Source organism: Pleurodeles waltl, chromosome 7 (assembly GCF_031143425.1).
Source record: "Pleurodeles waltl isolate 20211129_DDA chromosome 7, aPleWal1.hap1.20221129, whole genome shotgun sequence".
NCBI classification, from domain to species: domain Eukaryota; kingdom Metazoa; phylum Chordata; class Amphibia; order Caudata; family Salamandridae; genus Pleurodeles; species Pleurodeles waltl.
The window spans coordinates 131,697,078-131,715,853 of record NC_090446.1 but is presented as its reverse complement, the minus strand read 5'-3'; the positions used below and the strand labels follow the sequence as shown (position 1 = coordinate 131,715,853).

The 18,776-nt window shown below is 50.0% G+C and overlaps 1 long non-coding RNA gene across 1 annotated transcript; it reads right to left on the bottom strand.

Moving 5' to 3' along the window:
* Positions 1–1,659: 1,659 nt before the first annotated feature.
* LOC138247214 (uncharacterized) lies at positions 1,660–18,724 on the bottom strand. The gene is made up of 4 exons (XR_011194367.1): positions 18,619–18,724; positions 15,184–15,228; positions 2,472–2,590; positions 1,660–2,008 (listed from the first exon to the last, which is right to left on the bottom strand). It is a non-coding gene; the product is annotated as an uncharacterized lncRNA (long non-coding RNA).
* Between the last annotated feature and the right edge of the window lie 52 nt (positions 18,725–18,776).

Sequence of the window (18,776 nt, the reverse complement as noted above, 5' to 3'; positions counted from 1 at the left end):
GCATAACCACTGAGGTTCTGGTTAGCAGAGCCTCAGTGAGACAGTTAGGCATCACACAGGGAACACATATAGGCGGTCATTCTGACCGCGGCGGTCGCCGCCCGCCAAGCGGGAACCGCCAGAAGACCGTACCGCGGTCGAAAGATCGCGGCGGTCATTCTGGGTTTCCCACTGGGCTGGCGGGCGACCGCCGAAAGTCCGCCCGCCAGCCCAGCGGGAAACAGCCTTCCCACGAGGACGCCGGCTCAGAATGGAGCCGGCGGAGTGGGAAGGTGCGACGGGTGCAGTTGCACCCGTCGCGAATTTCAGTGTCTGCAGAGCAGACACTGAAATTCTTTGTGGGGCCCTCTTACGGGGGCCCCTGCAGTGCCCATGCCATTGGCATGGGCACTGCAGGGGCCCCCAGGGGCCCCACGGCACCCCATACCGCCATCCTGTTCATGGCGGGCGAACCGCCAGGAACAGGATGGCGGTAAGCGGTGTCAGAATCCCCATGGCGGATTCCCATGGGCAGCGGAAAGTCGGTGGTACACCGCCGGCTTTCCGCTTCTGGCCGCGGCTGTACCGCCGCGGTCAGAATGCCCGGCGGTGCACCGCCAGCCTGTTGGCGGTGCTACCGCCAACCTCCGCCATGGCGGTAATTACCGCCAGGGTCAGAATCACCCCCATAGGCCACAAACTTATGAGCACTGGGGTCCTGGCTAGCAGGGTCCCAGTGACACATAACAAACATACTGACAACATAGGGTCTTCACTATGAGCACTGGGCCCTGGCTAGCAGGATCCAAGTGATACAGTGAAAACACCCTGATATATACTCACAAACAGGCCAAAAGTGGGGATAACAAGGCTAGAAAGAGGCTACTTTCTCACAGTTGGTATCTTATCCCGCTTTTCCGGATAACCCCAAACTGTGCGTGGTGCAATGTTTGAAGGATTATGAGGTAAGAACAGCCGAATTTCTGACAGACATTCTGAGTCAGCTTTTGATAGCCTTACAGAAGCCATTTTGTCCTGTTTCATCTGCTACTTTGGCAAGATAGATGAGATGGCTCCCGTCAGAAGTGGGAGTAGATGTGTCTAAATTTGGAGCTCATTCGGCCAGAGGAGCAATGGCGTCAAAATCTTTTTCTTTGGGGACACTTTTGGAGGCTATTGTAAGGGCAGCTGATTAGTCATTGGAATCTACTTTTAAGACTTTTTATTACAAACCTATTATAAATGTATCTTCATTAGTGATGGCACAGCTTTAAACAAGCCTATTCGGAGTCTCTGGTCCTGACATAGAATGTACAATTTTCTAGCATTCGCGACAAGAATTTTCTATTCTATTAAGGACACAGAGGCGAAGATTATCCCACCCTGTGATGTCATTCAATAGTATTAATGTTATGTAGTCATATGTTTTACCTATACATATTGTTGTTCAATTTGAATTTTTCCTTTTACTGACAACTAGTTTTATGATTATCTTCTCTGTTACTGGAGACAGAGTTTATGGCTTGTCCTTCTCCATTGTTTTTTCATAGGTCAACAGGACAAATGATCATCTTCCATCCGTTCTTCGTTATGTGATCCACTTTTGTGGGAATCAAACATTTTCTAGCTTTCGCAATAAGAATTTTCAATTCTATTAAGGACACGGAGGCGAGGATTATGCTTTCTCTTCCTTTACTGTCAACACACAGCAGCCAATAGGAAACAGTAAAAACAGTAAAACAACACTACATTTCCCAAGAGTCTCACAGCCTCGTTATGACCACCAATCAGGGCCTGCCATCTACTATATGGATCCCAGTCTCTACAGTCTGTCCTCCTTCTTTGCACATTTATGCCAAGGATAACTTATTAACTAACCAATCGCAATGTTCAATGTAATCCAGAACTAAACCATGTTCTTTCGAGACGAAAAGGAGCTGAACCAGCATAACCGGTGCAATTAGACTTGATTCTTCATCCTTTATGTTTGGAGAATGCATCATGTTATTCTTTCAAGTGGTTTTCTCACCTGCAAAAGATAAGAAAGCGGTAACATTGTAAACCTGTTCATCATACTTGAAAACAACAGGTGGGTAAAACATTAATTATAACCATATGATACTGACAAAGTATTATTTTATATTACTCATACCTATGGTGGGATTATGCTCGCCTCCATGTCCTTAATACAATTAAAAAATGTGTAGCTTTTGCAACAAGAATTTTTAATTCTGTTAAGGACACGGAGGCGAAGATTATGCTTTCCCTTCCTTTACTGTCAACACACAGCAGCCAATAGGAAACAGTAAAAACAGTAAAACAACACTACATTTCCCAAGAGTCTCACCGCCTCGTTATGATCCCCAATCAGGGCCTGCCATCTACTATATAGATCCCAGTCTCTATAGTCCGTCCTCTTTCTTTGCACATTTATGTCAAAGATAACTTATTAATGAACCAATCGCAATGTTCAATGTAATCCAGAACCAAACCATGGTATTTCGAGACAAAACGGAGCTGAATCAGCACAACCGGTGCAATTAGACTCGATTCTTCATCCTCTGTGTTTGGAGACGGCATCATCTGTTATTCTTTCAAGTGGTTTTCTCATCTGCAAAAGATAAGAAAGCAGTAACATTCTAAACCAGTACGTCATACTTGAAAACAACGGGTGGGTAAAACATTCATTATAACCATATGATATTGACAAAAGTATTATATTATATTACCTGAAACCTAGGGCAGGATAATCCTCAGCACCGTGTGCTTAATAGAATTGAAAATTCTTATCGCGAAAGCTAGAAAAGTTTTGATTCTATGTCAGAACCGGAGGCTTCAGATTATGCTAGTTTAAAATTGAGCGATAACTCCAGAAGCAACATGTACAATTGGTTTGTGATAAAATAATTTAAAAGTACAGTCTGATGACCAGTCTGCCGCTGTCAGGATATCTTCCAACCTTGACCCTGAATTAAATGCTTTGGAAGCCATAGCTCCCCTTACCAAGTGAGCTCCAAAAATGGAAATATCTTTGCCCTCTTCTTGCAACAACCATCTGACCCATCTTGCCAGAGTCGCTGATGAACCAGGACCAAACGGTTTTTGCAAGGAAATCAACAACTGTCCAGATTGATATCTACGTAGTTCGTGAGTAATATCTTCATATACTTTTAAGCAATTTACCACACACAATTTGGAATTGTCTCTAAAACTTGGATAACTAATATATTTAGAATTTGATTTTGTGCGTTTAGAAATATGAAAGGAGACTCCCGTAGGAGTAAAAACTCTACCTGCAATGTCCAAAACCTTGACGTCAGAGACTCTCCGGCATGATACCAAACAAAGTAAATTGCTTAATTTTGCTGATAATTGCTTTCTTGACAGACCTTCATTGCACGGCCAGGCCACCAAAAATGTTTAACTTATATTGACATCCCAAAGAGATTAATATTTTGGTAGGGGTGGTCGAAGCATACGAACACCATGCAGGAGTTTGCAAAATAACAAGTGTTCTCCCACTGACTTACCATCAATTTGAGGATGTTTGGCTGAAATAGCTGACCGAAAGTCGTTAATCGTTCTGTAAGTTAAAACTTGTGATGCTAAATGGGCTAAAAAAATTACGATCATCTGCACTGAGGCCTCCAAGAGATCCACACCCCTCTGACTGCACCAATCCAACCATCGCCTCGAGGCGGAGGCATATCTCTTATGTGTACTAGGCACCAAGGATTGTGAGAGGATGAATCTAGTGTCCTCCAAAATCCCCTTGCTTTGTTCTGATGCTCTGAAATTCTCCACGCCATGAGCGACAATTGCTCCTCCAAAATCAGCGGATGTGGACGCCCCATCGGGTCAAGAGATACTCCAACAGGAGGATTCGTACATGGGGCGGCACAGCATAGAGCGAATGCCACCGGAAACCATGACTGAGCTCTCCAGCACTGGGTCACCAGAACCCACTCTGCCTTCTGACGAAGAGCCTGGGAGAGAACTCGATGAATCATGGAGAAAGGGGGAAAGCATAGCTCAATTCTCCCGCCCAGGATTGGAGAAACGCATCTGAACTGAGAGCACTCGGATCCAGTCTCCAACGGTAGAAGTGTGGAAGTTGTACATTCAGGCGAGACGCAATCAGATCTACTGTGCACGGGCCTGAAAGAAGATTCAGGAACTGAAATACTCTGGGTGAAGACACCAATCGCTGGCATCCCTGGGATAACTTGAATTCCAATCTGCCACTACATTTACTCTGCCTGGGATATATTCCACTATTACAGAAATCTGATGTTCCAGACAGAAATGCCAAAAATCTTTTGCAATTTCCGCTAGCATCCGAAACCGCGTCCCCCCCAACTTGTTGATGTACCTTACCTCTTATATGTTGTCCATCTTCAAAAGGATACAACATTTTGTTTTGTATGGGGACAAGGTCTTCACTGCAAAGGAGCCCGCCAGAAACTCCAAACAATTGATGTGTAGTTGATGTTTGTCCAGGGACCACTGTCCCCCTGTCTCCATCTGTTCGCATATAGCTCCCCAGCCCCATCTGCTGGCATCTGACTCTATGACTAATTCCGGAACTGAGGCGAAGATCACCTTGCCATTCCATGCATCCATGTGGGTCAGCCATCATTGAAGCTCTGTCCAAGCCATCGGTGATAGAACAATCAATTTTGAATAAGTCAGACCTCTGCGAAGGTGAAGAATTTTCAACCTCTGTAGAGCTCGATAATGTAATGGACCTGGGAAAACAGCCTGAACAGACGATGCTAGTAGGCCTAACAATCGGGCAAGTACCTCAAGGAAATCGAAGGAATGGATAAAGCTCTCTTAAATTCTTTCTTGATAGCTAGTCTCTTGCTTAAAGGGAGCTTTAATTGAGTCAATAAGCAATCTATCCTGAAGCCCAGGAAGACTATGGCCCTCGTTACAACCCTGGCGGTCGGTCGGTCTTAAAGCGGCGGTAATACCGCAAACAGGCCGGCGGAAAACAAAAATTGGGATTACGACCGTGGCAGAAACCGCCAAAATAGACAGCCACTTTAACACTCCAACCGCCAAGGGCAGTAGAAACAAACACCGCGGTGGTAACTGCCAACAGAGAGGCGGAAGACAATGTACCACCCACTGTATTACAAGAGGCCTATCCGCCACCTTTTCCGGGGCGGAACCAACGCTATCAAAAGCACGGTGGAAACAGTACACAGATGGGAAACCACTAACCTCTTGACACCCAACGAGGAACCAGGACGCCATGGAGCCCGAACTTCAGGTGTTACCTATGTTGGTTTACCTCCTCTTCTATCAGGAGTACGAACGGCAGCGACTACGGTGAGTACTGCACCTACAACACAGGGGAGGAGGGAGGAAAGAGAGTGACACACACACGTAACACTTCCACCCTCACCCTCACCAACATACACACAAATAAATGCAGCAACATTACATATACACCTCCCCTCCCCCTGGAAGAATGCAAGGGCAAAAGGAAATTATTGTAACGATTGTAATCATTAAAAATCCATTAGTCAAAACACCAAATTCAGTAAATACAAATATATACACCAACTACACAAGTCCGGATAGTGTACCAATCATTGTACGTGGACCATTGGGCCCAAAATGCATGGGCCAAGCCCACACATGATACCTGACTCGAAACAGAGAGAACACTGCTTGGGCATCAGATCGAAAATACACAGGCACCTCAGGGGGAGGTGGGGGGCACCTCAGCCTGATGAACGCACAATGCCACTGCTGCACGAGGGGGCTCCATGCCCATTGCTGTATCCTGGGGAGTGCAAAGCCACAGTCTCACAAGTCTTTCCAGTGGGTGGTTTGCCCACTGCTTTATCCTGGGGAGTGCAAAGCCACAATCTCACAAGTCTTTCCAGTAGGTGGTTTGCCCACTGCTTTATCCTGGGGAGTGCAAAGCCACAGTCTCTCAAGTGGATAACAGTGCCCAGAGTGCTTCATCCTGCCATGGACTGAGGTAGTGGATGTCTCTCTCCACTGGTTCTGGAGGGGGCATGGTGCCCAGAGTGCTTCATCCTGCCAAGGACTGAGGTAGTGGATGTGATACTCCACTGGTTCTGGAGGGGGCATGGTGCCCAGAGTGCTTCATCCTGCCAAGGACTGAGGTAGTGGATGTCTTTCTCCACTGGTTCTGGAGGGGGCCTGGTGCCCAGAGCGCTTCATACTGCCAAGGACTGAGGTAGTGGATGTTTTTCTCCACTGGTTCTGGAGGGGGCCTGGTGACAGGAATGCTTCATCCTGCCAAGGACTGAGGTAGCGGATGTGATACTCCACTGGTTCTGGAGGGGGCATGGTGCCCAGAGTGCTTCATCCTGCCAAGGACTGAGGTAATGGATGTGATACTCCACTGGTTCTGGAGGGGGCATGGTGCCCAGAGTGCTCCACGTGCAGTGTGGTCGGTACAATTCCCTCACATGGATGTGCGTGCCACGAGATTGGCGAGGTTCAGGTAGCATGATACGCCATGGAGGCAGCGACATACCCCACACTGCTGCGGCTTCGCCTTCCACCTGCAGATGCAAACGGTGATGGAAGTCATGCCTCATGGAAGCTGCCCAGGGTCCAGGAACTCTCCTCCGGCCTCAGACGACTGACCACTGGGGATGGTAGCCATGTCAGCGGTGGTGCCAGTGTCCGAGGACGCCGCGGGGCCTGTGGCGGTACTTGCGGCGGTGGCTGTGGCGGCGGTGGCTGTGGCGGCGGTGCTGGCGGCGGTGCATGGGTCAGCACCTGCTGAGGGACAAAGCAGGACGTCTCCTCCAGCCTCGGACAGCTGCCCACTGGGGAAGAGGCTGAGGACTGTCGTTGAGGCTGTAGATGCGCCAGGGGCGGTGCAGGTGGCGGTTGTGGTGGCGGGGCAGCTAGCGGTGTTGGCCGCCATACAGGTTGGCGTGGTCGTGGACTTAAAGTGTGACACTGGTCCCTCATTAGGTGCCACCATGCCCTCTCCTGACCTGCTCTTCTTCAGCTTTTGGCCCTTCCCCAGCTTTGATGGTGCTGCAGTTGTCTTGCCACTATCCCCTTTGGTTTTTGCTGAGCCCCTGGTGGCTGGTAGTTTCGGCTTCTCCCTCTGGGATGTGGGCACCTTCTTCACCTTGGCAGGTGCCGGAATGTCCTTGCCCTCACTACGTGGCACACTGGCAGCCCTGATGGGTGGTGCACTTCATGACCCCACAGGTGCTGGCACCACTGTGCCTGGGGATGTGGTGGCTGAGGTGCTGGGCTGGGACCTGGAAAGCCAGGCCCTAGGTGACGGACGGGGGGGGGTGTAGGGAAGAGGTCATTGTTAGCCAGGAATAGTTTTTTAGACACACTGGGACAGGAAGATGGAGGGGGTTTGGCAGTGGAGGTAGAGGTAATGGTTGTAGCAGGTGTACGTCGGCTGAATTTGGGTGAAGGTGTATGGGCCGGAGGCTGTTGTGAGGTGGATGGCTGTTGGGTGGGTGTGTGCCTGCGTTTGTGTACTTTGGGAGGAGGGCTCACAGACACACTGGGAGATGACGCTGGGGATGTGTGAATGGTAGTGGGGTGGTGATTGCACGTGAGCGGTGTGTGGTGATGGGCGTGCTGGTGATGGAGGTAGTGGCTGAGGATGTAGTGCATGCAGGTGTGAGTGGAGACAAGACAGGGAGGGAGGAGGAGGAAGTGGAGGAGGGGGAAACAGTGGAGGCAGTGGATATTGCTGTGTCTGCATGGGGATGGTGCTTGTGTTACTGCCTGTGGGATGTGTGGTGCTTATGTTTGCCATGTCCACTCATGTGTGTTGATGAGTGTGCATGCTGGTCTGATGGTGTGTTTGGGATAGGCTGAGGTACAGGGGAATGGGTCTGGGTGGAGGAAGTTGGAGGGGGGAGGCTGGACACAGGGACAATGGCTGCCATCAGTGCTGAGGCCAGAGCCTGAAATGCTCTCTGTTGGGCTGCCTGCCCAGAATGAATGCCCTTAAGGTATGCATTTGTTTGTTACAAATGCCTCTCTACACCCTGGATGGCATTCACAATGGTAGATTGCCCAACAGTGAGGGATCTCAGGAGGTCAATAGCCTCCTCACTTAGGGCAGCAGGGCTGACTGGGGCAGGGCCTGAGGTGCCTGGGGGCAAAGGAGATGCCCACCCTCCTGTGTGAGCGGGCACGGGACACACGCTGAGGGGCTGCTGGGAGGGTGGTGCTGGTAGGAGGGGGTGGCGGCAGCACCTGTTGATGCGGTGGGCACAGAGGTGCCCGCCACCGCAAGGGAGCTCCCATTGGAGGAGACGCTGTCCCTGCTGTCTGCTCCTGTCCCTGCCGTGGAGCTACCCTCGCCCTCCATCCCACTGGTGGCTTCAGACTCCATTGCTTCACCCTCCAGGGCCAAGTGGGTTGCAGCTCCCTCCTGCTCCAGTGCCAATGCTCCTCCGCCTGATGATGCTATTGCACACAAGAACAGGGAGACCACAAAAAGGGTGGGGGGGGAGGGACAGAAGAAAGACATGTTCAGTGCATGCAACACCACTACCGTTGGTGGACACAAAACACAGGGAGCAGCCCTCTGCACTACGCCATGCACTGACAGTTCCTAGGAATTTCAGCTGACCATGTGGTACGAGGCCTAAGACCAATTGCCTCACACCTGGAAGTCACAGGAGCCTGACTAGGTGTAGATGGCTCTTACCACTGGTGGGGTTGGGGTGCCACATAGCCTGCCTCACAAGGGACCTTGCCTACCAACTTCGCCCTGGCCTAGGGGAACCCACTGCCCACCTCCCCCACCCAGACACCTCGTTATGCTCGCAGAGTCAGCTGAATGAGAGTGTACTCACCCCCTTGTGGCTGCTGTGATGCCCTCAAGCGCCCATCCAAATCCGGATACGCCACTGCCAGGATCTGGTACATCAGGGGGGTCATGGTGCGACGGGCACCCCTCCCACACTGGGAGGCCATCCCCAGCTGGGCCTCCATCGTCTTCTTGCTCCAGCAGCGCAGGTCCTCCCATCTTTTACGGCAGTGGGTGCTCCGTCTGTGGTGGCCCCCATGGTCCAGACGTCCTTGGCGATGGCACGCCAAATACCCTTCTTCTGGTGGGCGCTGCCCTAGAGGAATGGTACAGGGGGAAAGGAAATTACTTACCCGTCTGGACCGTCATACTCATTGCCACCCAGTTCCCACCCATGCCCTGACGCACATACACTCCCCATCTGCACATGCAGGCCTCAGCCCCCCCATGTATCTTCAATCCACACCACTCAAAACAGGCATTGCCCATGCAGCATGCTCACTGTGTACTCACCTGTTTGTCTGGAGGACCGTACAGTTGCGTGTACTGGGGGAGGACCCCATCCACAAGTTTCTCCAACTCCTCCGAAGTGAAGGCAGGGGCCCTTTCCCCAGACACATGAGCCATCGTCACTTCCAGACACAGGTCACAGCAGCACTTGCAGTGTAGGTCCTCTCCTGTTGAAGGTCAGGTATGAAGTGAGTGAACATACAGAAAATGGAGGTCACGTCCACGGCGGTGCGTACCGTCACCGCCGGCGTACATCATCATTGGCTCCTGGGACCCATAGGGCCCGATGTTACCCAATGCAGAATTGAGTCGCGTTCTTCGACCGCCCACTGCAATGGTGTACAACGCCAGCGCAGTTACCTCATATCCCCTTGTCCCACCTTACAGGTCAGGCTGCCGCCATTTCAGGAGGCCACATGGGATGGATGTTAACTGCGTCACACCTATCTAGGCCGGGAATATAGACAGATACTGGCACATTGCGGCTTAATGACGTTTCTGCAAATAACATATTGTGATATCTCAGTGTTGGATGACTCTCTGCTCGCTGTTCTCCTCCATAGGGCATGTCCGCTGTGATGAGGTGATGAGATGGCGGCATCCTCCGGTGTACAGACCCCTGGTGGACCTGTCGACAATGGAAGAGAGACACATCACAGTCACATACAGACTTGATCGTGCAACAATCCAGGAACTGTGTGCCCAGTTGGAGCCAGACCTGATGTCAGCTATCCGCCATCCCACAGGAATCCCCCCTCTAGTGCAGGTCCTGTCTGTACTCCATTTCCTGCCCAGTGGGTCTTTTCAAACAACAGTGGCCATGACATCAGGGATGTCCCAGCAAATGTTCTCTAACGTGTTGTCCAGAGTGTTGTCTGCCATGCTGAAACACATGTGCAGCTACATCGTGTTCCCTCAGGTGGAGGATTTGCACACAGTGAAAGGTGATATCTATGCCCTGGGACATATCCCCAACATCATAGGTGCCATTGATGGGACACATGTGGCATTTGTACCCCCCCCCGCAGGAATGAACAGGTGTATAGAAACCGGAAGAGCTACCATTCGATGAATGTGCAGATGGTGTGTTTGGGCAGACCAGTGCATCTCCCATGTCAATGCCAAGTATCCTGGCTCTGTGCATGACCCTTACTTTTTGAGGAATAGCAGCATCCCTTATGTAATGGGCCAACTCCAGAAGCACCGTGTGTGGCTAATAGGTGAGGCCAAGATCCCAATACAGTTGACATAGGTGTCTGGGGCTGTCCCTAAGGGTTAGTGTGTGTCTAACAGTTGTCCCTTGACATTTAAAGGTGACTCTGGTTACCCCAGCCTGTCATGGCTACTGACCCAAGTGAGGAATCCCAGGACAAGGGCAGAGGAATGCTACAATGAGGCACATGGGAGAACTAGGAGGGTGATCGAATGCACCTTTGGCCTCCTGAAGGCCAGATTCCAGTGCCTCCATATGACAGGTGGTTCCCTATACTACTCACCAAAGAAGGTGTGCCAGATAATCGTGGCCTGCTGTATGCTGCACAACCTGGCTTTGCGACACCAGGTGCCTTTTCTGCAGGAGGATGGGCCAGATGGTGGTCTTGTGGCAGCTGTGGAGCCTGTGGACAGTGAAGAAGAGGACGCAGAAGAAGAAGATATGAAGATATCGACAACTGAAACAATATCATCACGCAATACTTCCAGTGAGACACAGGTAAGAAGGTGTCACTGCTTCCCACATCTCATACTATTGTTGGAGCTAGAATAAGTCTGTCATTTTCATTCAGTGTATTGACCCTGACTTGTCACTTCGACTTTCAATTTCACAGATCTGGGTCCCACTTTGTGCCCTCTGCTATGTTTACTCCTGGCCTACAGCTGTGTTACATTGGTATGTGAACAAGTAAATTGACACTGCTATATTCCATAGTTATTGCAATTACACATTTGTGAAAACACAGACTGACTCCAGATTGTTTTGCGATTGAAGTGTGTTTATTCCTGTGCAAAAAAGTGGAGGGGGTTTTAAAATGGGCTGGGGTGATGGTGGAGGAATGTACATGGCAGAGTCCAGTCTTTTTGTTTCACAGGTGCATTGTCTAAAGGGGCATAGGAAGTAGAGCAATGGCAGTTTAAGGATGGACAGGGTGACATAGTGGGACAGAAGGGTGACATTCAGGGGGGTATTATTTCCTGGCGGGGGTCTTGGCAATGTTCTCTGTCTTGTTCCTGGATCTCAGGGACCGTCTGCGGGGTGGTTATCCATCTGCAGGGGGTGGGGTGCTGGTGTCCTGTTGTCCCAGAGGCGGTGCCTCCTGTCCACTAGCGCCGGCGGAGGTGGAGAGCTGTTCATCATCCATGCTAGTGTCAGGGGCCCCTTGTTGTGCCACTGTGTCCCTCCTGTTGTTGAGAAGGTCTGCCAGCACCCCTGCAATGGTGACCAGGGTGGTGTTATTGGACTTCAAGTCCTCCCTGATCCCAAGGTAGTGTTCCTCCTGTAGCCGCTGGGTCTCCTGAAACTTGGCCAGTACTGTTGCCATGGTCTCCTGGGAATGATGGTAAGCTCCCATGATGTTGGAGAGTGCCTTGTGGAGTGTCGGTTCCCTGGGCCTGTCCTCCCCCTGTTGCACAGCAGTCCTCCCAGTTTCCCTGTTATCCTGTGCCTCTGTCCCCTGAACCGTGTGCCCACTGCCCCCAGGTCCCTGATCGTCATGTGTTAGTGGGGTTGCCTGGGTTCCCTGTAGTGGTGGACACACTGCTGATTGACGTGTCCTGGGGACAGAGGAATCGGCCCGCTGGATGGGTGCTGTGCTGGTGTTTCCTGAGGGGGGAGGCTCTGTGGTGGCTTGTGACAGTGGCAGGGGAACCGACTGTCCTGAGGTCCCGGTTGGGCCGGGCTGGTCATCTTGATCCAGGCGTGCAGAGCTGCTGTCATCACTGTGGGCCTCTTCTGTGGGGGGACTGGATACGTCTGGCACCTCCTGTCCAGTGACGTTGGGTAGGGGTCCTGTTGGGGGGTAAATGCATAGTTATTGTATCTGTGTGAGCCATTGTGTGCAATGGATGAGTGACCCTCTACTCCTGTGCTTGCATTATTGTCTTTGCCCTTGTGTGATTGTAAATTTTGGGGCCTGGGTGAGTCTCTGTAGTGGACATGCTTGGGTGATGGGTGTCCATGCATTGGTGTTACATGCAGGGATTGCTTTTGGTATGTGTGGGTTGTGTTGGTGGGGTATCTGTGGGTTGTTGGGGTGATGGATGTGATGGTAAGGGTGGGAGTATGTGATGGCATGCAGGTGGGGTGGGGGGATAAAGTAGTAAAGATATGTCTTACCAGAGTCCAGTCGTCCTGCTACTCCTGCGAGGCCCTCAGGATGCATAATTGCCAAGACCTGCTCCTCCCATGTTGTTAGTTGTGGGGGTCCTCCGCCAGTCCTCTGTACAGCAATCTGGTGTCTGGAGACCACGGAACGCACCTTCCCCCGTAGGTTGTTCCACCTCTTCCTGATGTCATCCTGTGTTCTTGGATGCTGTCCCACTGCGTTTACCCTGTCGACAATTCTGCGCCATAGCTCCATCTTCCTTGCAATGGATGTCTGCTGCACCTGTGATTCAAGTAGCTGTGGCTCTACCCGGACGATTTCCTCCACCATGACCCTGAGCTCCTCCTCAGAGAACCTGGGGTGTCTTTGGGGTGCCATGATATGGTGTGGGTGATGTGTGAGGTGGTGTCTGTTGTGATATGTGAGGAGATGTGTTGGTGTGTGTTGTTTGAGGTGCGTGGATGTTGTGTAAGTGATGTTGTGTGTCTGTGGATGCTGGTGTTGTTTTAGGTAGGGTCTCTCTCTGGCCTGCTTTCAAATTTCTGGTAGTAAGGGTTTGTGGGTGTGTGCTTTATATTGGATTGGGTGTGTGGGTGTGGTGTGTGTATGTGTATGTGTATCAGGTGTGTGTATTTCGAATTGTCCAATGTGGTCGTGTTTTGTAGATGTGCGTTGATTCATGGGTCGTGATAGTGTGGGCGTATTCTTGTTGGTGTGACGGTGTTGGTTTTGGTATCGCCAGTTTATCACTGACCTTTGGTGTGGCGGACTTTTGTGGGTGTCTGTATTGTGGCGGATTCCGGGCTGTGGGTCGTAATACTTGTATCGGAATTCCACAGCCGCAGCAGTATGTTGGCGGTCTTCTGCATGGCGGTAAGCGGGATTTACCACCAGGGTTGTAATGAGGGCCTATATTCTGAACCGGTTCCAACTGGGATTTTCCATGTTGATAATGAACCCCATATCCTCGAGGAGTTGAACTATCCAGGAAAGATGTAGGTGAACCAGACACTCCTCTTGCACCATGATGAGAATATTGACGAGATAAACTATCAGACGTACATCCTTGTCTTTGAGACACTGCATAACTGGGCGCATGCCCTTGGTAAAACACCAAGGGGCGGAGGTTAGACCAAATGGGAAGGCTGAGAACTCGTAACATTGGTTTCCCCAAAAGAACTGAAGGAATCGGCGATGAGGGGCAAAAATAGGAATGGTCGGATACACATCTTTGAGGTCCAAGCGACCAACCAGTCCCTTTCTAGCAAGAGGTCTCAGAGAAGGTGAATGCCTTCCATTTTGAAATGCTGGTAAACAATCCAATAGTTGAAATGCCGCAGATTCAGAACCAATGCAAAGAGAATTGTTTTTGAGGGACGGAATGCAGAGCAAATCAAACATTCACCCCCAGTCACAAAAATCTGGGTTTAATCCATCGTTTTTTTGCTCACCATGCCACCCTAGGTTGGACCCAGCCATACGCAAATCAGTCTTGACCCTGTTCCTCATGGGAACAGTCCAGCCCGAACTGCCAAGCCAGGTCCTGCCTGGACAGGAAACAAGCATCCTAGGACCGTGTGACGGACCGCTGCTACAGCAAGCGGACCCGTCTTGCCGAGAGGAGAAAACTGGCACTGCCTCTTCTGACCTGGAAGAGCAGGAAGTGATGCCCAATCCCCTTGCACTTCCGGGTGCAGAAGGGCAGGGGAAGCCGATGCGCGCCTTTCTCAGCCGTGAAAAGGAGGACACTGCAAAGGATGGGAGAGTCGGTGGAGAACCAGGCGAAGAGAAGGAGACTAGAAGAATTACCGACGACGATCGAGGAAGAGGAGGCTGACCGCAAATCCGAAGACCTGTCCAAAGAGTTCGTGGCGCGGGAGGCGGCCAGCGCAAACTCCGGCCACGCTTGAGAGAAAGCGTGGCCACCTCAGGTGCGTGGATATACTAAACTGGGAGGGGGGAAGGGAATGCGAAGATAGCACGGGAATAAGGAAGAACCTGGTAAATGTTTTGGGGGGTTTTTTTTTGTCTCTTTTCACTTTTTTGTAATTTGGTTAGGAAAGGGGTCGGGCCGATCAAAACAGGAGGGGACACATTACATGGTTGCTTGATATTGACAGGCAATTAATACAGGAGGAGTATATCAGGGCACACCAGACAATCCAGGGGACAGGGCAAAGAGGCAAAGAAAAGGGAGAACAGTACATACGACGGCCTAGGGTCCCAACATTGTAACGCATAAACATAAACAATAAAGGGGGGGGGCGCTCGGGGTAAAAGGAACGAAGGAAGAAATACGGGCCCAGACAGAAACCCTAAGAGAAGCGAGTAAACAGGCATGAACTGAGGAAAATACCGGGTACAGCTCTAGAAAGGAAAACCCAAAGCGCACCCAAAAAAGAAATAACGAACGAAGAGAGATAAAAAAAGGAGGAGGCCAATAGAGCAGGTCACAGGGAAGGAGAAGAAGAGACAGACAGAGATACCGAAAAGGACGGAAAGAGACAGAAGAAAAGAAAGAGAGAAAAAAGAATAACCATAGGGAAAGAATAGAAACATAGCAAAGGACCAATCACTTACCTGTATTTCTCTCATTCTTGTTCCAACATGCACCTCCCCGGAGCCCTGTAATGAGAAGACGAAGGGAAGAATCAAAGAGACATTCATCATCCATATGAAAAAACCTGAACTGTATGAGACAAATCTAAAACCCTAATAAAACTCAACAACACATCTGCCACTGACTGCTTGTCCTCATTGCACCAACCTGTCACAGACCGGTTTCAGGGTATCCAGCTAGGCTCCAGTGGCCTTCATCAGGTAGGCTCCAGTGGCGCAATGAGCACAGGACCCACGTCTGGGCATACCCTTCTCACTTGGGGCGACAAATGCAAAGAGAACAGATGATGGACGGAATGCAAAGCAAATCAAACATTCACCCCAGTCACAGAGATATGGGTTTAATCCATTGTTTTTTGCTCACCACGCCACCCCAGGTTGGACCCAGCCATATGCAAATCAGCCTTGACCCTGTTCCTCATGGGAACAGTCCAGCCCGAACTGCCAAGCCAGGTCCTCCCTGGACTGGAAACAAGCATCCTAGGACCGGTTTCAGGGTATCACCCTTCATCAGCTAGGCTAGCTTGAATCCAGTGGCGCAGTGAGCATGGGACCCAGGTCTGGGCATACCCTTCCCACTTGGGGCGGCAAATGCAAAGAGAACAGATGATGGATAGAATGCAAAGCAAATTAAACATTCAACCCAGTCACAAAGATCTGAGTTTAATCCATCGTGTTTTTGCTCACCACACCACCCCAAGTTGGACCCAGCCATATGCAAATCAGTCTTGACCCTGTTCCTCATGGCAGATTGAGTACCAAGCGGGAGCCTCCTCCCTTCTTCTGTACCAGAAAGATCGTACAGAGAAACCCTCTGGGATGGGGTTGAGAAAGGACAACAGCGCCTTTTTGAAGAAGGGCTTCTATTTCTTGATCTATAAAAACACTGTCTTGATGGGAAAAGCTGAGAGGAGGGGGAATCTCTATTTGGTGGGGAGTTGAATATAGTTCTAGACAATAACCTGCTATTGTGTCTAGGACCTATGCATCTTGCGTAATCAGAGGCCAATTTTGAGCAAACAGACTGACCCTTCCCCCCAAAATAACTTCTCAGGAAGGAACAAATGTTACCTGTTTGAGAGGAGCTTTGGTTGCAGTATCCCCCTTTGTGAGGTCCTCTGGGGTTGCGTCCTCTGTAGACGTGGCCTCTAGCTGGATAGAAGTTGGTGCCAGTTTGATAACAGGAGTCTAACTCTGCCTCTTTGGTATGGACGAGAGGTCTGGGATACGAACCCGACAGATGCTCGAATCCTGAAATGCCCAGCCCGGTGAAAAAGGCCACTGTTAAAACTTGATGTCTGTGCCTTATCAAAAGCAGAGAACTTGGCTACGTACTTCGCTAGGTCTTTGACAAACGTATCCCCAAACAAAAGAACCTTAGCTGCTTGGCCAGCATCTGAAGGGGCTAATTCTGCTAATTTCAGGTCAATATATAACAGAAGCGATTTCCGTCGCTCTGTGGAGATAGAACAATTAGCGTTCCCTAAAAGACATATGGCTCGTTGGGTCCATTCCAATAGTACATCAGGATCTATAGGCTCCTGTGTGTTTTTGGCTTGCACAGCCAGCTCAAGGATTTTGGTAAGGGGACCTGAAATGTCCAATAATTTGTCCTGGCATCCTTGCCAGGCTCTGTCAAAGCCTTTTTTTGGATCCTTTGCATATTCTTTAAGGAAGGTAACCTTGTGCAAGCCTAGTTCTGGGGTCTCTGCTACTTATCATGCGAGCGCAGGGCGAGGGCATTCTGATCGCAATGTACTACGAATATCTTTCTCGAAGCTCTTTCTAACTCGTGACTGAATGTATGTTGCTACCTCCCAACAAGGTGTCCACTCTGAGGACCTGGGGTGCACAATATTATCCGGATCAAAAAGAAGGTTCTTACTAGGAGGAGGACAGGATGACTTTTCTTTGTGTTGCGCTTTGCGCTTACGCTTTCCTTTTTGTTTTCAGAAGCTGAATTCTCCTCAGAATCCAAGGACTCATCGGTTGTATTATGAGTTGTCTGCAAGAAAGGAGCAGTGCTCTGACTCTGAAAGGCACCACACTCATGATCATTCAGTACTGAGTTATTGGTTTGCTCAAAGGGTTCAAAAGTTGACCAGCCAGGCTCATTTGTATTGACCTCTACTGGGGTAAGGTTCCCCAGCCTGCGCCAAAACGTATTATCCCAAAATTCAATATAGGCTGCACAAAAGGACGTAAGGCCTTCACTAATGCCTTATTTACTGAGTCCTGCACGTGAAAGTCAAGAGCTACCACAAGGCGCTCTTCCATATGCTGATCGTAATGTCCAGCATATTCCTCATGTTGGTCATCTTCTGCATATTGGGCCATATTCTGAAGTGCAAATAATTAAAGTGTAGAGGCCCCATTATTGCAGTGCACTTGTTTGTGTGGAGGGGACACCCAAGTGCTAAAAGGGTCCCAACAGGCCCTTGCCGGTATACAAAGTTATTTTCCTTGTTGAACGTGGAGTAGTTCAGCACCAGTCCTCTAGAGCTAGGCTCGGATGATTTATTACAGCACCCTCTGGCTACGACGGCGGGGCGAAGGGAAATTAAGGCACATCTTCTCTCTGCTGGTGCAACGCGCGCTCACAGGACTCGAAATCGGGCAGTGTGCATGCGAGATCACCACATCAGAAAGAGGATTGCTCCCAAATGTAGAGTGGCATCCCCTGAGCTCCTCACTAGCAATGTGAAACTCTGCCAAAATCAATGCCAATCACAATAAAGGGAAAAGGTGCGGGTCGCGCTGCAAAGCGGAAATGAAAAAGACACCTGGAGACAAAGAGCTGCACCATAATTAACCACAATAGCAGAAATAAAATAACAGTACTTATCACCACGTGAAGCAGCAAAGAAAGATTGAATGGACTATAGAGACTGGGATCTATATGGTAGATGGCAGGCCCCGATTGGGGTTCATAACGAGACTGTGAGACTCTTAGGAAATGTAGTGTTGTCTTACTGTTTCCTATTGGCTGCTGTGTGTTGACAGTAAAGGAAGAGAAAGTATAATATGAAGCCTCCAGTCCTGACATAGAATCTTCAGCTATGTTCCAGGTCGGCATAGTTGATTTGATGTCAGGAGTCCTTGGATTCCTGAGAGTGTATTTTCTTGAGACTAAGGTTCTTTATTCTTGTTTGGACTGGATCCAGTGAATTAACTGTGTCTGAGATGCAAAAAAAGAGGAAGTCTTTTTAACTTACTCAGGTTTTTCTGGGCTATGCTCCAGAGTTAGTCATGTGGTTACTATGTTTTGATGGCAAATGTAGTACTATAAAAACGTCAATCTTATTGGCTGCTAAAGTAAAAGCAGAGAAAGAGACGTATAATCCTAGCCTCCGGCTTGTTGCGAAAGCTAGAATATTTTTCACTCGACCAACTCACCTCCTTGAGTGTGGCCACCTCTAGGCCGCGCCTCTTCCACCCGCCGGTCACCTCCCACATAGCACTGGCTGCCAGGGAGAGCCTGAAACTTAGCTGGCCCCTCCCATTCCGCTCCCTTCCGCCGCTCAGTACCGCCCCATCACCGGGCGATCCACCTA